A 20434-nucleotide genomic window follows, 5' to 3' on the forward strand; every position below is an offset into this window, starting at 1 on the left:
GTGCCAAGCAGCACGTGGTCCTTGGACCTCTTGGAGAGTGTGGGCAGCCAAGGACAGGAGTCTCACCCAGAAAAGCAAGAGTCTTGCGGGGAGTGTGCAGTGCCATCTTCTTGTGCGGGTACAAGCCACCCTGGGCATCAGCGTCTTCAGTTTGGTTTGCTCTTCCCCTGTAAAGTCTGCCCAGTAACACACACAACACTGATCAAGACCTTTCGGAGCTCATATCTGCCCGGTCTTGCAGATATGGTCTCAGCACAGACAGCTCGGTACAACCGGTCGCGTGTTCTCCCCTTGGGCGATCTTGCTCTTGGGCAAAATGTTCCTCTGGGGTGGGCAGGGTTAACAGCTCATGGTTGCTGAAGGCAGGTGGAAAACTCTCCTTTCCCTGACCCTGGCCAGAAATCAGTGCAATTTTAGGATGGGAAATGTTGTTATCAGAACGTACTTTTTTTTTTTTTTTAAATTCCAGACGCACCGGTGGAGAGGGCCCCACCAAGCAGGTTCAGGCAGGGAAGGGAACACACAGATCTTGAGTGGGGTGTGCCTATGTGTGTGTGGCTAAAATCAGTTCAGAAGGTAGCTAACTCTGCCTTCCCATTTCGTGTATGCTCATGGAAAGCAGGATTCAGTCGTTATTTAAAACTTCTAGATTGCTTCCCATTCTCCCTGAATTTCTCTGAATTTCCTGTTTCTCAGTGGCCCAAACCATCAGGAGGAGATAAACTCATTCAGTGGTCTGCTTGTATCACCCAGAAGCACAGACTGCTGGATAGAGCCAGTCAAACCTGCCTTCATGAGTGCCAAAGGCTAAAATTGCTGGATAAAAATGCAGGAATTGCTCACGGATGGTCACGTTCCGAACATCTTCTGAACTTTCCTATTCTTTGTGTTTTGGTCACACACACATATGTACACCAAGTCAGACTCTTACTGGTGTAAACAAGTCTAACTTCAACCAGAGTCACTGAGTTTGCCTAGAGATGCTCAGATAAGGAAATCCTATCATGGATAGATTCCAAAGGGAAGAGCATAAGGAAATGTCTCCTTCCTACAGGAGAGAGAGACCAGAAGGATTTTGTCACCTTGCAGAGTTTCCTTGCTGGTGCTTTTTGCAATATGCGTCAAAAAGGTTGGTTTCTGATAGATGTAATCTCCAGCAGTGATGAAGAAGTGCAGTCCTCGTTGGCCAACAGTGCAGCTGATCACCCAGTGAAGGGTCTCTGCCTCTTTCCAAGCGTGATACAGAATTGCTCAGAAGTGGGAAATTCGGACCAGTGACCAAACTTCCTATTGCAGCATTTCCTTACCCAAAGGAAGGACCGAGTCAGCCTGGACCTTCTTGTCAGCCCTGGCCATAACATCGTTATTCACTTGCTGCAGTCCAAAAGTCAGCTCGTCATGGTGCTTTTTTTCCTTTTTTCTGTCTTGGCAAGTTCATGGCACCTAAAGCATTTTGACCTCACCTGGCTGTTACTCAAAAAGAATAGGAAAGAGGTGTTGGGCAAGGTTGCAAAAGTCCTTTAGGATTGAGGTGTGGCCAATGGGATAATCCTACTCCCCATCCTGATCCTTTAGATACAGCTGCCAGGTCACATCAAGCAGCACTTCTGGAGTGCAACCTGTTGATGCAATCAGCTGGTCTTACAAGGGCAAATTAAGGACTGATTTGCCCAAAACTCTGAAAGAGGTTGGGAAGAGGAGTTGGGGTCTTTACTCTGTGTCCCACATCTTCTTTAAACAGCCTCTTAGGTTAGGACCTGCTCCAAAGTCCAGTGAAGTCATGGAAAATAAATCCTCTTCCCTTTGACATCTCTGAGTTTTGGATTCAGTCCTGGTAGGGGGTGTGGTGGCTGAGATGCAGTCCTCTGTCAGGCACTGAAGGAGCTCTGCACCAGCTGCAGACACACATGAGTAGATCTTTAAAAGCCAGTATTTATTTGTGATGTCTTTTTCTTGGTTTGCGTCATTAAAAAAAGGTCAAAACTCATCACAACCGTTTGCCACCAAATGGCAGCTATTGAAATGTGAGGTTTTTCAAAGAATAATCTTTTCTTTCATGCTCTCTTATTGTCGTTGTTGTTGTTGTTATTCACATAACAATACTAGCAATAGTACGGCAGAGAAGTTGAGTAATCTTACAAGAGAAGGCAGCTCTAGCGAAAGTTTGGCGTGGAGAGCCAACCAGCTCGGCAGAAATCTGGGTCAGTCCAGCTATGCTCCCCGATCGCCTTTTCCTGGCAGATGTTGGTACGGCTTCTGGAGGCAATCAAAAGGGGCAGAAGTTAGTAACAGTTGGCTGTCAGAGTGTGTACAGCTGTGTTATTTAGCATCCCACGTGGCTGAGCCACCAATGAGAAAGGAGAACACTGAATACGCTGGCTCTGGTTTTCCACCCTTCCAGAAGTATGTTGTGCTTAAATCCTGCCAAGTAGATGCAATGACCCTCCTGATTTTCTCACTCAAAGAAGTTTCTTAGTATCGTTTCACTGCTGGAACAAAGCAAAAAAAAAAAAAAAGTCCCCCAAAAATCCTACCGCTAGTGACTCACTATTTGCTTGTGTTAGTTACTGAGAACTCAAGATAAATAACATTTGACAATCACTTAGCAAAGTTCAGGGAATTAGCAAAAGCCATAAAATTACATATAAACAAATACAGCACCCCTCACAAAGCGCAGCCCTCAGTGAAACACATTGATCACCGTAATATTTAGAATAAGTGTCAAAAAAATGTTGCTAAGCATAGATAATAATGACATGCACAAGGGGTGTACTGGGTAAGAAATCTTTTCTTAATCCTTTCAATTACAAATAATACATAGTAATTTATTTTTTTCTGGGTGTTTGTATGCAATATTCGTGTGAAATATTATCAAAACTCATTCACATCCTTTCTGAGCTGGTCAGAAGTCCTTGACTGAGTGTGTAGGCAACGAACTCTTAGCTGGAGATCCATGGACATCCTTCACATGAATTGTCTAAAACCAGAGAAAAAACCATGATTTGTAGGTGGGATTTTACTTGGAAAGGCAAGCAAAGTGGTCCTGCAGGCACTTAGCCAAAGGCTCTAGATCCAGAGCGGGGTTTTCTTTGGTTCCTCCATCACCAGGGCATTTCTCAGGGACAGTTTACCCTGAGCCCGCCTGGGGTGACAATTCCTCTCCGGTCCAATTTAGTAGTGTGAACATAGCCTCGAAAGCCACAGAGAACAGAAAGAGGTTTCATCCAGGGTTTGTGCCCATCCTGGTTCAAGTCCAGCATGGGGTGGTGGAGCAAAGAAAGCAGAATGCTTTGGAGGTGGCATGCAGCAAACACTCAGAGACTTCCTCAAGCTCATGTCAAGGAGGTAGAGGCCCAAAGGAGTGAGTTGCTCATATTTTTTTCATTTTCCTTCCCCTATGGTGTCAGCTTTGTGCTCCTTCCCACCATGCCAAGCAGCTGGCAACACTCAGGAGTCCTGCTGACCTCACTTCTCTAAGCTGGCACAGGACAAGCTGTGAACTGCAATATCCCAGCTGACTGGCTCACAGTGGGAGGAATCTCCTGCCCATCTTTTGGTGCATGGGTGTTCTCTCCTCCGGTGCCACAGAGATGTTGGGCTTGGGCAGAGAATCTCACTCTCTTGGCACGTTCATCTCGTCGTGCCAGCCCAGCATCTTTTCTACTCCCATCCAAAGCAGCACAGTCTACTTTAACTCATGAGTCCTTCCTACTTAGTCTACCACTTTTCTGGATGGGCAGAGAGCCTTGCGTTTCTTAAGGATGACTTTTGGCAGCAGGCTTGTCATTTCTGCTTGGCCTGGATATGTGCAGACCATTGTTTTTACACCTTCTATATAATTCTTGGCCTCGGTTCACATGAGATCATGTCTTGTCTTATTCCTCACCATTCCTCAACTCTGCGTCTTCTTGTCTGTTACATAATAGAGCCAAATCAGTTCATAAAGATCTCCTAGAACTGAACTCTTCAGCCAGGGATTGGCTTTGTTTATCTGTTTATGGGCAATTGGCTGAAGGTTGCTGAACATCCGCAGTGCTGCAAGGAATTTTCCACTTTTTTAACTATGAAAATACATTAAGAGGCAAGATCTCCAATTTATTTATTCCTGTTTAGTGTTTTGACAAATTCAATGGCTGGCTTAGAAGTTTTTTTAATTTTAGGTTCAGATGTTCAAAAAGTTAAGAAACCTCACTTATAAGTTGGGTTCCCTTGCTTTTTCACTGCCTGATTTTTCCGCACACCTTCCACCTAGGAAGCTTCAGGCAGAATTACTGATGATGAGAGTGATCAGTATATCCATCAACTCATCTCAATCTCTTGCCCTGGTCAATGATTCTTTTACCTGAAAGGACTGCATGAGATGAGAGAAAGCACTTTAAGAGTTGACCTTTAAGGAGAGGTTGTATGAACCTGTGAAGTCTTTTAATGTGCAACATTTCTTCTCGCTGATGTACGTGCTTTTTTCCACCTGTTGATTCCCATGTGCCTGCTGAAAAATATAGGATTGTTTAGATTGAGAAAAAGAATTGTTTAGATTTAAGGCCATCAAGTCCAACCGTTCATCTAGCAATGCCAGGACCACCATTATTATGTAGGAGTAATGTGGTTCACATCCTCTCTTTCTGACCTTATCTACATTTTTGTGACATTTTTGATATAACTGGAAGCAAAAGGAAAAAAAAATAAAAGCCCTAGGGCAGTATTTTCCAAAGCTGGCGAGCAGAACAGTTGGAGTTGGAAGAGACCTTCAAGATCATCGAGGGTAACAGCTCCTCCACTATACATCCTACGTCACAAATTGTCACTGCTGTAAACTGTTCAGCAAGTGAGGAAGCTTTAAGGCCATGTGTATGTTAAGGTAGGTCTTCAACATGCTGCCTCTCTGCACCTGCTAGAGAAGAGATCACGTTTCTCCTTAGGGCAAGTCTAGGAAAAAAATCATCTTTTTTCAACAAGCCTCACACTGGAACAGGTTTGCTGTTTGGTTTTTTGTTATTATTGTTTGTACTGCTGTTGCTGATGGGCTGCCACATTCTGAAGAGTGAACAGAGGGCATCCATGATATCCCTGGGCAGCTACAGAGCATTTCAAGTATCCAGTGCAGTTCTCCAGACAGAGGAGATTTTATATCCCATCCCTCTAGGGTGTCCTGAAATGAGAAAAAAAAAAAATTAAATTGTAAAGGAAATGAGTTTGTGAAAGACCCTATAAATAAATTTTCATCATGATTGGTCATGGCTGTCTGGATTTGCCTAGAAAACATAATAGTCCATAAATTGTACAAGTAAAATAAGGAGTACATTCATCTCTGTGTAAATTCATTGGAAGGCATTTCTCCTGATTTTGCCCATCGAATAAAAGGTTGCACCTGCCCAACAGCAAATACTGTTGGCCTAGAGGAACATTTTGTTTTCAGGCAGCAAATCCTGCCGTCTGTATAAAAATTATGGGGCTTATCCTGTTCCACCCAAACTATTTTTGTGTCTTTTCAGGATCAAAACTCAGGCTTAGCTCTCAGCTAGAGGTGGGAGAGGAGAGTTGTTGTAAAGACATATGATTAACTGAACAGTATTCCACCACATAGATAAAGGAAAAAGAAAAGGCCTGAGAAATGCAGATTGAATTCTCTTTTATTCAGGAAAAAGACAAAAGGGGTAAGAAGAATAAAAAATGCAAGTTTACATTTCTTTTTCTTTTTTTTTTCTCTTTTTTATTCCAGTAGGGCTTAATTGGCCAGATATTCCCTTGATATTTCAATATCTTCCTTGACATTTTCATGTCTTCCTTGGCCTCTCTGTAGGAAACCTTCCACCGGCCCTTGTGACTGGGCTGGGAGATGAGATTCAGAACCCACCTTTGCCTGTGACCAGCTACTGGTCGTTTAAAGCTCAGAGACATCAAGCAATCCTGTGCTGAAACAGAAATACTGCTCACATGCTTCATTTAGTGATTAACTCCAAATTAATTTGCTCTCTGCACATCAAGCCTTTTAATAAGCTAAGGGTCTCAAAATCAGGGTCCTTTTTTTACTCAGTGCTAACAGACATCTTCAGTGACTGGTCGTTGTTCTGTAGGAGGTTTTGGAGGGTTTAGAGCAGGTATCTTCTACTGAGAGTTCAGCAGTTGAAGCTGGGACTGAGACATAAGGTTTTGGAGGTGCTCACAGCTTCCCGGGTACTCACTTCACCTGTAACATTACGCTGATGGTGGACCATCAACCGTTTTTTGTTGCTGCTTGTCCCCAGCAGGTAGATAAACCCACATAAAGGACACCAGTGAAGTGGACACCCTTCCCTCCACATCAATCCCAAATTCAGATTGTTTGGAGTCCTCTACACCTAACTTCTTTTTTTTTCCAAACCAGCACTACAAAACAACCCCAAAAATCTTATTTGAAAAACTTGGCTAAGCATTTAGTTTTCCATTTTAACTGGATGCAACTTCAGGTGTAGATGTTTTTAATGGCTAGAGGCTAATCTCAGCGCTCAGTTTCAAAGCCAATCCAGAGTGTCGGGATGGGAACATGGTTTGCTCGGATCAGCTGCCCAGTCTCACTGTACTCATCACATCAGGGTCAGTGTGCAGGTACCCTGGCAGAAGGTTGCTCTGCTCAAAACAGTCTTTTGTTCCTGAAAAATTCTTTTAAAAAGGTCATGGAGAGCAAGGAAAAGACTTGACATCTTTATGCCATCACACTTAAGAAGGATTATAAAGAATAAAATTGTAATTATAAGTTATCCTTGGTTTATTTCATCAGGTTCTGCTGAGGGATCTGAGGAGGTCTGTGCAGTGTCTGCTGTCAGAGTTCTCTGTGGTGGGCAGAAGAGCTGTAATGAGTGGACAGAGTCACTTAAAGCTGGTCTTTAGGGCAGGACAGTTACAAACAGACCTTGATTTTACACTCGTTGGCAGAAGGCGGGAGATGCTCCACTGAAGCTAATAGAGTTAACTCAGTCTAATGCCAAGGCAAAGCAGATCTGAATCTCAACCACGGTTCAGGGCTCGTGTACGGTTTACATGATGGAATTAAAACAAAGCTTCCATTTCCAGCTACAGAAATATTCTGCTGAGAGTTTGACATCAGGCTTGATGTTTGGGAATGAATAAAATGACATCCACAAGGCATCAGCTGTCACATAATCCCATTTTATCTGTTCCTGCCTGGGTTAGCCTGTTCTCCCCATACACTGCCATACACTGTGCTCAATTAGCCACACTCAGGTATTTCCATTGGTAGGGATTTTTTTCTTAGCCCCTTCTTTCTTTTCTTTTCTTTCCTAATTGCATGGGAACTCAGAGCCTCCGAGTTTTCTTGCTGTTTAAGCTAGCCCCATGCAATACAAAGTTCAAGATAATATCAATTTTTTTGCCAGGACCTAGGAGGCAAGTGGAGAAAAGTGTGTCACAGGGGGAGCATTTAAAGAAATATTAAATCAGGTTCCTCTGAAACCTTTCTCACAGAGGAGGGGAAGGTTTGCAAACCTTGGTGCAGGATTTCATCCTCCAACTGAACTCTTTCATGTTTCGCTCATGGAAGATCTCAAGCCCTCCAGCACAACCTGCAAAGCTCACACGTCTTCCCACTGTCTTCAGAAGACTTGGGGATAAACCTGGTACACTGCTACTCAATATTCTTCTTTAAGTTTCTCACTGTAATTTGCTCGTGTGGCTTCTACATCCTTCTCTAGGATGGTACGTTAGTGCTGCTTCAGGGCACAAGGCGCAGAGCTCTCCTTCGAGCTGCCTTCGCATCTGAGACATGTAGAAATCCCTGCACCCATCTGGGGCCATCTCCCCTCTGTCCATGACTCTCGATGGCATTCAGTACCGACGGGCAACGATGCTGCTTTGTGAGGAGCTAAAGGCAGCGTTGGCAAGAATGGAGCACAAGTGTTGTCCTAATTCGGAACAGGTTTGTACGACTCCAGCAAGGCAGGGCAGGGCTGGAAATCAGCTCAGAGGATGGTAAGGGCCAGGAACAAAAGAAACTTTATGAAAGAACTGACCCAGATGATCATAAGTAATTAGAAAGTCTTATAAATCTGGCTTTTTTTGCAGGCAGACCTCCCTATGTGGTGCAGATCTGGCAGAGGTAGACTGTCACAGAGTTATATTCTCCCCTAAACAGGGGTTGTCTTGAGAGAGCAAACAGGAGGTTAACAAAGTCAACACAACTTTTTCTTCTTCATCATCCTCACTGGCATATTCCTTTCTTTTTTTGCTTGAAGTAAAGATTTACACTAGAACAACCTCAACATGGGAACCTGGAATTCCAACCCATTTCTCTTAGGTCTCACAGAGCAATTTCTCCCTGTGACTGTAGCAAATGTTTTCCTTGCACATTAATTGAGGAATTTGGTGATATTTCATTATCTTCCTCAGACTGAGGGTTAACGATGCTGGGCTAATGGTGTGGCACGCAATAACACGGATGTTCTGGTCTCAATTTGGGATAAAATCCTGACCCCATGAAAAATCAATGGGAAAACATCTGCTGATTTCTGCGGAGCGAGTTTCACCCAAAAATTCAGAAGAGGAAAAGGGTAATGATTCAAATAAATTACCTCCCCTGTTCCCAAAACCTTACTTGCTGTCCATATTTCAGGGTGTTTTGCTTTAGATCGGTGACACAAGACCAGAAAGAAGTCATCAAGAGGTGGGTGGTCTGGGTGACGGTCTTCTAAAATGCTTCACGAGTGACAACATGAGGCTTTTCGATTGGTATCAGCTTCTACATGTGGGGATTTAGGATGTGGTAGATATTTGGCTAGAAAAAGGGAGAGGATTAAATGTTTGACATAGATGGGATTAGTGTGCACTGGGATCCCAAAATGTCTAGGTCTACATCCTCTGAAATTGAGATTCAATACCCACTTGAAAGACTGCTTAAAACAAGCTTAAGTGATGTTTTCCAAGCAGGCAGATCTCAGGTACCTAAAACAGAAGACAAAACAATTACTTCACCAGAGAAGCAGCATCTATTTAAACCAGAGCATTACAACAGACATAGCCCTTCTAAATATAGAGCTGGATGCTTCTTGCCAGGCCAAGCTTTTACCTTTTTATTTTTCTCTGTCTGAATTAGTCATTCTTCCTTGAGAGCTGCACGGAAGGATGAACAAGAAGCCATTTGTTGCTAGAGGTGAAATGTTTTAAAGGATGAGTTGTATGAGGTAGAGTTGGTGGGAGAGGAAAGTCAGTTGGTGGCAGAAGAGGAAGGACAGATCCAGCCGAGCACCATCACCCGAATCCATCCCCTCAGCCCATCCCCGTGTTCAGAAACACCCCGTCAATCTCTTACCACTTCTGTGAACCAAGACATGCATTAAGAGACAGATCTGTCGCTAAAATTCATTGCTTCATCTCAGCAACTTCAGGGTGACCCATCCACGGTAGTCACCAGAAGTGTCAGGATCTGGTCGTTAGAAAAAGGACTCTGTCATTCCCAGTGGTCTTCAGGCTCCGTCCACAGGGTCTGTGTTCAAGATATTGGCTCCTGTTTTCTAGGCTGAGCAGGAGGGAAAGGAGCTGAGGTTTGTTATTCCCATTCCAACACGAGTGCTTTCGCTGAAGTGATGTTTAAAAGCTTATTTCACTTCAAAAGAGGGACAAAACTGAAGAGCTAAAGGACGAAACTGTGATTTCTTTCCATGTGTTACGGAGGCGTTGCCTTGTGTGTGTCGTCAGGCAGGCATTTGGTTTACATTCCTCCACTTCTGCTTTCTGTATGGACCAAAGTAACGAGCAGAAAATAACAAACCACAGGTGTATGTAAAAGGGAATTAAAATAAAAAGAAACCTTTATTGATTCTCCTGAAATATTTCTTCTGTGTCTTTTCCTACTTCAGAGCCTCAAAAATCCCTCAGGAGCACATGTAGATATACATGTACTAGGTATTCCTCATGGGTCAAGTAGCTGTAGAAGAATTTTTCTGCCCTTTTAAATGGATAAATTTTGAATAATTCACCCGATTTCAAAAAAATTGCTCAGGTCCCAGCAGCAAGAAGTGGGAATGCTACTGACCAAAGGCAGTTGAACAAAGGCTTGATCCAGGTGGAGATTCAGGAGTCTTGGCTGAGAATACGAGAGGCTACTGTATAGATTATCTTGATCCCATTCAGTGGCTTGAATATCAACATCAGACAACATTCAGGAGAGAGAATAATCACACTGAAGAAGGTGTTAACCCTTATAGAGCTCCTCACATTTATCCCAGGGGGGATAATGCCACTTGGGTGTTTGATTCCCATTCCATTCCCGTTGCTTACATGCAAGGAAGCTTCACTCACAGACTAATGTGAACTCTGGATCTTACTAGAGATAGACCGGGTATAGTCCAAGTCTTTACTTTCAGCCAGGTTTTCTTTCACCTGAGTAGGGAGAGACAGGGCAGATCATAGAATCATAGAATCACAGAATCCTAGACTGGCCTAGGCTGGAAGGGACCTTAGAGATCATTTAATCCAACCTCCCTGTCATGGGCAGGGACGCCTCTCAACTAGATCCCACTGCAAACAATCTACCTCCAGTTATCCTGATCTCAGTTCATCCCAAGCACAGTGCGGGTGATTTGAGACTCAAAATGCTCTGGTGAATGACCAGCCATGTGGAAAACAGTTGCCTGGGTGATGCAGTTCAGTAAGTCGGAGCCTTGCCCCCATCTCGCATTAAGAGTGAATATTTCACTCATCCTTTTCATTAACTTTCACTGACGTAAAAGGGTGCACACAGCATCTCTCTGGCTGTGGCCCTAGACGTCAGCTGGAGAGCAAAGCAAAAAATTGAGGAATAAAAATAAAGTGGTGGCAAGAAGCAAACTGCACAAATCACCCTTTTCCCTCTCCCTAGTCCCAAAGCACGGGGCCTTCCAGCTCTGTTGTTCTAATGTGGTCGTGAAGGTTATTTTGAGGGATGCGCTCATGCCATCTGATAACGTTCGCCGTATCAGTGTCACAAAGGACGCCTCATTCTGTTCACAGCTATGCAATGCCTTCATCCGTCATGGCACAAACAATGCAGGGTGCTTCCCTGGCATGCTGCCCTCACAGAGAGAGAAGGCTGGAACCGGGTACGAGCAAATGCTGCTCCTTGTGAGTATGAAATCTAATTGCAGAGGGACCTAACTGGTGGTCACCTTTAGAGAATGTCATCCCCACTGGCTAGGCTGCTCAGTACTTTTAAGCACTCTTTGGAACTCATTCCCCTTTCATTTAACCATTCCAAAAATACATGGTTGCAGAGTCTCCAATTAAGTGCTCAATTTTTGCCATGCGCAAGGCCCAAATTGGTGGTGGCCCTTGCTTCACACAGTCCCTTCCATGCTCTACAAGCAAATGGTGGATTAAACCCACTGATGCCAGCTGGGCACAGCTCGCATTGCAGGCTCCGCAGCACCCAACTGTTCTCTTCCCAGCCACCACCAAGCAGAGAAAATGTGACTTTATGCACCGTTGTGTTCTGGAGTAGCTTGGGCAGCAGATTCTTTTGGGCCGTTTATGGGCATAGGTGAAGCAAGAGCATCATGGGATGTTCGCAGCTCCTGTGTTGGTCATATGAGGGATGTCTAATTAGGCAGAATCCTTTTGCCTGGGAAGCAGAAAGATATATTCATAGGTACTTAGCCACTCTCCTCCCACCCATGTTGCCAGGCATCTCACTTTTAAGAGGGTTTCTCAGACTCTTTTCTGAACTTTGAGCCAGCAGCTCAACCCAGCCTGGGGCAGATGAGAGCTAAATGCCATTAGACGCAGCCTAGGCAAACCTGGAAAGGGAGACAGTGATACTGAAGCAAAGACAGATAAGCAAGACAGATCTAGATTGATACAAAACTGTGTGTTTTTCCCCCTCCATGAGAAACTCAGTCTGGCTGAGCAGCTGACAGTTCCAAATCTCTTCAGTTTTCTCTCGAAGAACAAAACCTTTGCAAAGAATTTTCCATTTCTCGGTGCTCCGCTGAATGCCGCAAAGATTAACAAGTAATATTAGCTCTGCTGTAGTACCTTCATCTGCCCATGGAAAATAGAGGACATCTAAGAAGCCAAACTTTGAGCAAGAAAAAGAAATTAAATCCTAACTATGTCTGTTGGGAAGAAATATCCTTTTGGAGAAGAGAAGGATTGATATCTGCCAAAGTGCTAACAGCTGGTTTTGATATGCAGGACTGTATAAATTTTCTGTAGGAGGAATGCTGTTTGCAACGATGGTGAATGATTTATCTGAAGGAGCAGGTGTATTGCAGACCACAGTTCAAGCTGGTATGTGTGTGGTGAGGGAGGAGGGGTTCACTGAGTGGTAAATTGTGGCCACCTATGCAGCAGGGTGCGAGCCAACTAGGCTACTCCGTGAGCCTATCTGGAGCATATCTGTCAGTTCACCATCAAAACAGCTCATGTAATACTTGTTGAATGTGCTTTATGGCCGCCTGGGAGATAGCAAAGTTGCAAAATCTCTGTGGTAAAGCAGGAACCTGTAACGCTGATTTTTTAAAGGCTGCTCATTTCTACTGTGATGCACAGTTCCTGCTAGTTTGAGAAGGAATTAAATGGAGGGTCCCTTCAAATCTTAAATTTCAAGCTTGATTTTGCAAGGTTTCTTGCTTTTCCAAATCTTCCCCAATATTTCTTCACTCCTCGCTCTCTTCTGAAGGAACAAGCAATCCTGGACGACACCTTAGCTCACCAGAAGTTGAACAGAGTAGCCCTCATTAACCTTCCTAGAGCAACCACGGTGTCATTCTGGATGCAAAGCCAGTCTCTTAAGCAATGAACGTGAGAGTCCTGGAAACATTATAGGTGAGATGAAGGTATCAGGAGAAATCATGCAGAAGAACTAAGGGAATAAATGAGTAGGATGAGTTCATTGGAACAAGAAATGTTTTTAGCGAACATGAGCTTCTCCAAAATGTAAAGCATCATTTATTAACTTATGTCTAAGCCTGAGGAACATCTTGTTTAAATCACATAAAAAGGCATGGCCAGACCCTGCATGCAAGTAAATCAGCATAATGTCATTGGGCTCCGAAGGATGATGTTGATTTACACAGGCATATCATAGCCTCAAATGGTAGGAAATACTTAGGTTTCCAGCCAGGATATGGTGTAGGAAAAGAGGGAGGAGATTTAAAATGGAAAAGGTCTGTGTCATGAAGCAAGGTCCTTGCTGGTGAATATAATCATGGTAAAAGAGGGTTTTTGTGAAGTCTTGCTGAAATGCTTCCCTCCTGGTTTTGCTATGGTCAGCACATGATCAGCTCCTGAATGATCGCTGGTGATCTTTCTCCCATTTTGCAATGTGGAAGAGGTACCTCCCTACCACAAAGCTCTTCTGCTGCCCATAAAGGAAGTTTCAATGGGTAGGATATACCTGGAGGCAAAGCAAGCAAAGCACACTCCAGGAGGTTCATATGGTAGCTGGAGCTCAAAGGTATATCAGTGAGTTTCACAGCCCTCAGAAGGATTTTCCTTTGTGTTTGTCCCTCCTCAGTTCTCTAGACCTCCTTCCTGGAGATGCAGGTGGATGAGGCACAGTCTGAAATCCCACCACCTTTTTTTTCCAACCTGCACCCTCATAATGATGTTTGAGCTCCTGAAGCTTTAGTACTAGGAGAGGCAGGTGCAGGTCGCCCACGTGCTCCTCCATTACAATGGTCTTCACCACATCCTTCACTCTGTTTCCTTCCTTAACAAAATCCCAGACCTTGTCCTCCCTCTCCTGAATGAACCAGGCAAAGTGGTTGTACAGCTGCCTGGTCTACATGGGTGAGCGTTTGGAGAAACAAGCAGCACGTTACTTTTCGTACTAATAAAACAGCAGCTGGTATTTTATTATTAAAGGATTTTTTTTCTTCTTCTTCCAACGTTACATAGTGTCATATCCGGATACCAATGCTGTCTGTATTTCTCTGATCTGTATCTCCATTGTAAAATCTTGCTTTCCCAAATGGACTGAGATGATGTTTCTGGTTAATTACAGAAAAATATGAATTGTGCCCTAGAAGTGTAGAAGGGAAATATGGGAAAGGGGACACAGGACCACAGAATATAGAGAATCATCGGGGTTACTGTAGGTGACCCTGGGGTGTAAATTCACTTATAAACTCATCAGACACTTCTTAAAACTTAGCCAGCTCGCCTGTGTTCTTGATAACTGCTTTGGATCAACAAGCCAGAGTCAAGTCTATAAAACATGATCTCCTATTTTGCTTTTGGGAAGAAAAAGATCATATTATATTTGACTGCAGGTTAGACTTGAGCCATGTTTAGTTTTTCCCCGCAGCCATGAGGACTGGAAATTTAATTCTGGTTTTGAAAGAAAGCTGGCTTCTCTGGTAACCACAGAACTTTAGGAGTGGAGTCCTGAGAGGAAAATGCCAGCTCTTAGGAAACCTGCAATAAACTCACAAGAACCAGCAATGCCATTTGAAAGGGGGGGGGGGGGGCGCGGGCTTTTATGGGGGAGGTTGGGCGAGAGTTATTTAGGGGAGTGTCTGGCAAGAAAAACTGAAGGAAAAGAAGACACGAGTCTAATCCAGAGGGATACATCCAGTCCAACACAATTATTCTTGTTTATTATTGTGCACATTCTTCTGGTCAGCTCCTATCTGTCGGCGTGATGCCACTGAATCCTAATCTGCGCAGTGAGGAAAACACATCTGTGTTGAACTCTGAATCATTTCCCTGGACAAAAGTATCTCAGGAGGGGGGGGAGCAGGGGGATGGGAATGGGGTCTTAAGTTTCTGCAAAGAAATCAAAAGCTAAACATCTGGAATGCTGCAAAAGGCATGCTGAAAATATATCTTTCCCTCAGTCCCGCAGCTAATTACAGCGACGGTCGGAGGTTTTGCATTCTCTTGGATTTAGGTCAGTCCTGCCTCGTTCACTCACTCTCCCACCAGCATCTTCCCTGCTCTTTTTATGGGTTCAGGGTAAAGGTGATTTCATAAATTGTCATGTGTGTCTGAGATCTTCCTTGCATTCAGCCTAAATCGACCCAAAGTTCACTGTGACACTCATGGCTGATTATGATGCCGAGCAGGCAGTTCCCTTGGACTTGTGAGTCACAGATAAAGGTAACCAGCCAACATGAGGAAAAGAGTGACTTACAAATGTGTAATGAGATTGGAGAGTCTCATTCACTGGAACACAAACTGGTTGTTTTATGAGGATGTGAGGCTGAGACAAGATGGCTCCAGTTGGGAGTTCTCTTCTTCTCTCTCCCCATTCCTTTCCCCTCAAACAGTGACTATGAATCCCATGTTCAAAAGACCTGCAAAGAGCCTTGCTTGGAGCAGCCCAATTGGGGACATCTGGAAAGGCATTCTGGCACAAAAAGGAGGCCCTTGGTATAAGATGGAATCTTCTAAAAATGTCAGAATGACCAAATTCTCAGCCAAAGCTTTTGTGGTAGTCACATCTGACAAACACTAGGGTCACCCGGTACACAGTGCCCCTGTATATCTTCCTCCGTCTATGTGTGTATATACAAATATATTTGTGCATGTGTTTGAAAACAAGTGTGAAAGAAGCCTACTATATGTTTGTTATATTCCTATGGAATGATTTAAGTTGGAAAGACACCATTGGGAGTCATCTGGCCCAATATCTTGCTCTAAGAAGGGCCAATTTAACATCAGATCCAACCTCGAAGTGTGTTGAGAGCCACATTCTCTTGAGCTTTGAGACCATTAGGCCAGCCAGCTTTTCTGAGTGTTGTCCCTCGAGGGAGGCAATTTCTCTTCATAGGCAAGTTTTTCAAATGGTATCTGTCACTTCTTTTGACTCCAAACCCTCTCTTGTGGTTGCTTCTGCCCAGCCAAAGCTCCTTTTACAGGATGTTACAGTTCATGCTTGTACCTGTATGATCTCTGGAGTTACACTCTCTTATCTAAATTATGTTGTTATTGGTTTTCTCGTGACTGCTGACTCTGATTTTCAGCTCCCTTTGACTTAACTCTATTGTTTTGCTCTTTGTACTGCCTGTGATTTTTGCCCACAATCCCCTCTGGGGTGAGTTTCCAAAAACGTGTCCTGTGATATGGAGACAAAGAGAGTTGTCACTCGAGATACACAACACAGACTTCGAAAACATAATCCCCCCATCTCCTCACTGACTTTGAGAGGCTGGAGAAAGAGTTTACTGTGCTGACGCATGCATTATCACCCCAAATTTATGTTAATGCATTGCTAAGATGAATGGGGTGAGCTGCTGCTCTCCACACTTCTGTTGCAAGCCCTCTGCAAATGCTGGCATGGAGCTGGATGAATAATGGGAGCTTTGGTTCAGTGGTCGAGTCGAAAACTAAGGAAGAAGGGGAAGGGGGAGAGAGGAAACAATTCAGCAGACAAGATAAAAATGTTTTTCGACAACTTTTTTTTTTTAACTTTCCATTTTGGGCCAATCTGAGAAATCTCATCTGACACAACAAGTTAATACTTCATTAAATCCTGGAGTTATTTAGCCCTAATGTCTACGCTTCAACTTTGCATTTAAAGCCATTTTATAATGGAGTGTTGCACTTCCACAAGGCAAAACCTCAAGAGCTTTGTTTTTTAATGTCAAGGCTACACAGCCGTTTGTCCTCAACTTCACACGGTGTCCCTGTGGGTCTAAGACATTTGTATCCACTTGTACATGGAAGTGGTGGGGTTTTTTTTCTATTCAGGGTGCCTGATGCAGTGGGAAAGCTGTTCCACCACGTGCCAGAGCAATATGTTTGTAGCGTGAACCTGTGGGTGAGTGTTTCGTGACTTGCAAATACGACACGTGGGTAGGCACACGATTCCTTCTGAGACAGCACCACAGGACTGTGCCAAGCCCTGTGCACTGAGCTGGCACCTGTCGAGACACACATGCAGAGCTAAGACATGGTAAAATACTCCATGTCTCCTACACCTCCCAGAAAGTGGTCCATGGCAGCTTAAGATGTTGGTGGAAGAAATCCTTTACCCTGAGGGTGGTGAAGAAATGGCACAGGTTGCCCAGAGAGGTTGTGGATGTGCCATCCCTGGAAGTGCTTAAGGCCAGGCTGGATGGAACTTTGAGCAAGTGGATCTAGTGGGAGATGTCCCTGCCATGGCAGGGTGGTTGGAATGAGATGATCTTTGAGGTCCAACCTAAATCATGCTATGATTCTATGATTCTATAATTCCTTGCCCGTGCAGACCAGACTCAGATGTGCGCAGGTAGGTGGTAACCCCTGATGCATCATCAAGGCCATTTCCACTTGGATCAGTGCTGAAACTGGCCTCTGATGGATCCACGGAGATCCCGTCCACTGGGAACTCACTCCTATGGGTCTCATGGGGACTTCAGGGCCTCAGACTTCCAGTCCTACTTTGGATTTAGCTCAAACAGAAATTAATTACCCCGTTCCTCTAATAGTCCCAGCCTAGGAGGTAGGAAGGGAAGCAGAAAACCACATTGAAATACAATTCTACACTTTCCTGTGACTGATACCTCTGCTCTTCATTCACATGATTCCAGTTACCTAATGTCCAATATCCCTCTGTGACAATTCTATTGCACAATCCCAAAGAGGCAATAAAAACAAAAATGAAATTCTATTAAAAAAAAAAAAGTCAAATCTCTTATTTTCCCTGTCCATGAACTTTTTTCTGGTGTGTGAATGCTCCTTTAATAAAAGTTCACCTGCTTGGATGCTGTTCACACATTGTGGTCAAGAAGGTAGAGCCTGGAGATGGTCGTCATGAATCTTACATGGATTTGTGGGTTCACAGATCGGAGTAAGTGGGAAATGCCAGGAAGCTTCCGAAATGTTGTCTGCAGAGGACAGGAAGATTTGAGAGGGGTTTCTTCCACCAGCCAAGCACATTGCATGAGCACATACCCATGTCCTGGGTTCTTGAAGATTTTCATACTTCCCACATTAATTTTTTCTCCTCTCTGTTTGTCCTGCAAACTTCCTCCTTTTCTACATTCATGTCTCATTTCTTTAGTTTTTAGGTAAACTGCAGACCCTCAACAAAAATAGCTGCTCCGAGATTACTGACTTCTAGGAGGACAAATGTCACTGACAGATGAAGGTCTATCCATTTGAGATAGCACATTTTTAGGAGATCTCAAAAGCATTTCTTAAACAGATTAACACCCAAACAACTTCTCTTTCAATACTTGCAGTTAAAATACTTCAGGTAAACCAAAATATTCCATGGGTTGCTTTTTCCTCTTTCATCCCTCAGCTGCTTTTATTTTATAGACTATACAAAGAGAATTAACACCAAAATGAGGAAAGTTTTATCTTCTTTGTGTTATTTGAGGAGAACTACTCAGTTTTGAAGCATATGATGGTGCTGGGTAGGAAGGTGAACCCTGGGGAACTGGGATTGCTCAGCCCACAGTCCTCAGCACTTTTATGTTATTGGAAGCAAAAGTACTTCTGAGAAAACTTTCCCGAACGATCTAAATGTGCTTTACAAGCTGTATCCTTCCAACACAGTCACGCAGCCATGTGGGCTGTGACAAACAGTGTGTCACTCGTTGTGCAAGCTTGTCAAGAAAAAATAAATTTGAGAGTCTGTAGGATCTGAATTATCTTCCTAGTCCTGCCATGGCCTCATGGATGACACCCCCATCTCCTGCCTCTTGGATCCCAGCAGTGAATGAAGCTCCTGAGCAACCAAGCTCAGGAGAGGCAAGAGGTGAATAGAAGAAGAACTGTCTCCAAATTGTTCATCGGGTACTTCACACCAGTGAACCCCAGCTCGGAGAGATGCCAGGAAGCGGAAATCAGTCTTAATCTCCGACAGAAAGCAACAAAGCAGGTCTCCATTTTCTGAAGTTCCTTTAGAACAGAGTGATGAATTTAATTTAACTCAGAAGGATGAACTGTTTCTAGTGTGATTCAAAGCTACAGCCACAGGGATTACAGCCAAGGCAACTAAATGGATGAGTAGGTCAGTAATTCTCTCCATGGCTTGCCTCTGAGCTAAGTCTACATGAAGACGCTAAATGTCACCGAGGTGTGCAGTGCTGTGGACTAAAAGCCTATTTTATGATACCACTCACTTACTAACGATGCCAGGTCCGAGCAACAGAGAATATACAACAGTGTTCAGTGTGATGATAAAAAAAAAATTAAAAAAAAATCTAAAATATCTTTATTGAATGTATCCAGCTTGGGTTCAGAGGTTAATGAAGGTCAGTCCTTTGATGTACTGCTGCCTGGGAGGTGGCTTCTCAACCAAAATCCTGGGGAGCGTCACAAAAGAGGGGGGGGGTTTTGTGACATAGAAAAAGCTGTGAGTAACTGCAAGCCCCGCTGGTTCGCAAAAATAATTCTATCAGAAAATAAGGCTTGTGTTTCTTCCAGACTCTAAATTGACCACAGAGAGTGCACTTAGTTAAAAGCCAGGATGATTCCTACCAGAAGTTCATTTTTAATGATCTCATAGCATACTGTAAAAAAAAAACACAACAAAACACAACCCAACCAATTTTTATTATTGTCATTATTATTATTATTTTAAGTATGGCATCAAACTCTCCGTGACTCTAAATCAGTGCAATTCTGGGAACTTCAGCTACAGAACTGACTCACACATTTTAGTAAGACTCGGAACTCTCCCAGAAGATTTATGGTCATCGAAGCCAATGTAATAAAGCCAGCGCAGAGATGACTGGGAAGCTGGACGGGCAATGGCACACATGAGGTTAGATTTGAAGATCTCATTACCCCGTCTTACTTTAAACCCTACAAATCTATAAGAGGCTATTTGGAGGTTCTTATTATAGAGACATAACATGATTCCTTTCTTTCTTCCCTGCCTAGACAACTCTTTTACAACAGGTGATAAACAACCGGCCTTCATTACAGTTTGATTGCATTACCCTTTGGATCAAATCCAATTATACGAGTATCTTCCTTCTCCAAACATCTCTGATTAGTTTATATCTTCTGAAATTATTCATTTCCTCAACTAACCTCCTCTTCCCTGGTACATAGTATATATTTACATACATCTTCAGCCTCATTAGCCTTGCACAGGCCAGTAGACACTTGTCCATGAGCCAGAGTTAAGCAGATGCCAAGAGATTGCTCTCTGCAGCAAAATGAAATTATTTTGTCATCATTCTCAATGTTCCTAATACCCAAATATCCTTCTAACCAGCTCCCCCTGTATACCTCTCTTCACATTTTTGCTAGTGAGTGTATTCCTCTGTCCTTGCCATGTTTATAATGAGCCATTCCGTAGGGGAGATTTTCAAAAACCTGGAGTCAGTTAAAGACCTAAATCCATACGAGAGCCTATAGAAATGATTGCTTACCTTGCATTATTGGAATTTCCCCAGAAAATGTCTTTACTGATGACAGTCCTCAAGGTCTCCTTTCTCCTCACATACATCAATCTGCCAAGCTGCTCACACCTGCACCAGCTGCTCTTGTTTCCACCAGGACATGCCAGGTTACCTTAAAC

Source organism: Apaloderma vittatum, unplaced genomic scaffold, assembly GCF_000703405.1.
Source record: "Apaloderma vittatum isolate BGI_N311 unplaced genomic scaffold, ASM70340v1 scaffold1242, whole genome shotgun sequence".
In the NCBI taxonomy this organism is placed as follows: domain Eukaryota; kingdom Metazoa; phylum Chordata; class Aves; order Trogoniformes; family Trogonidae; genus Apaloderma; species Apaloderma vittatum.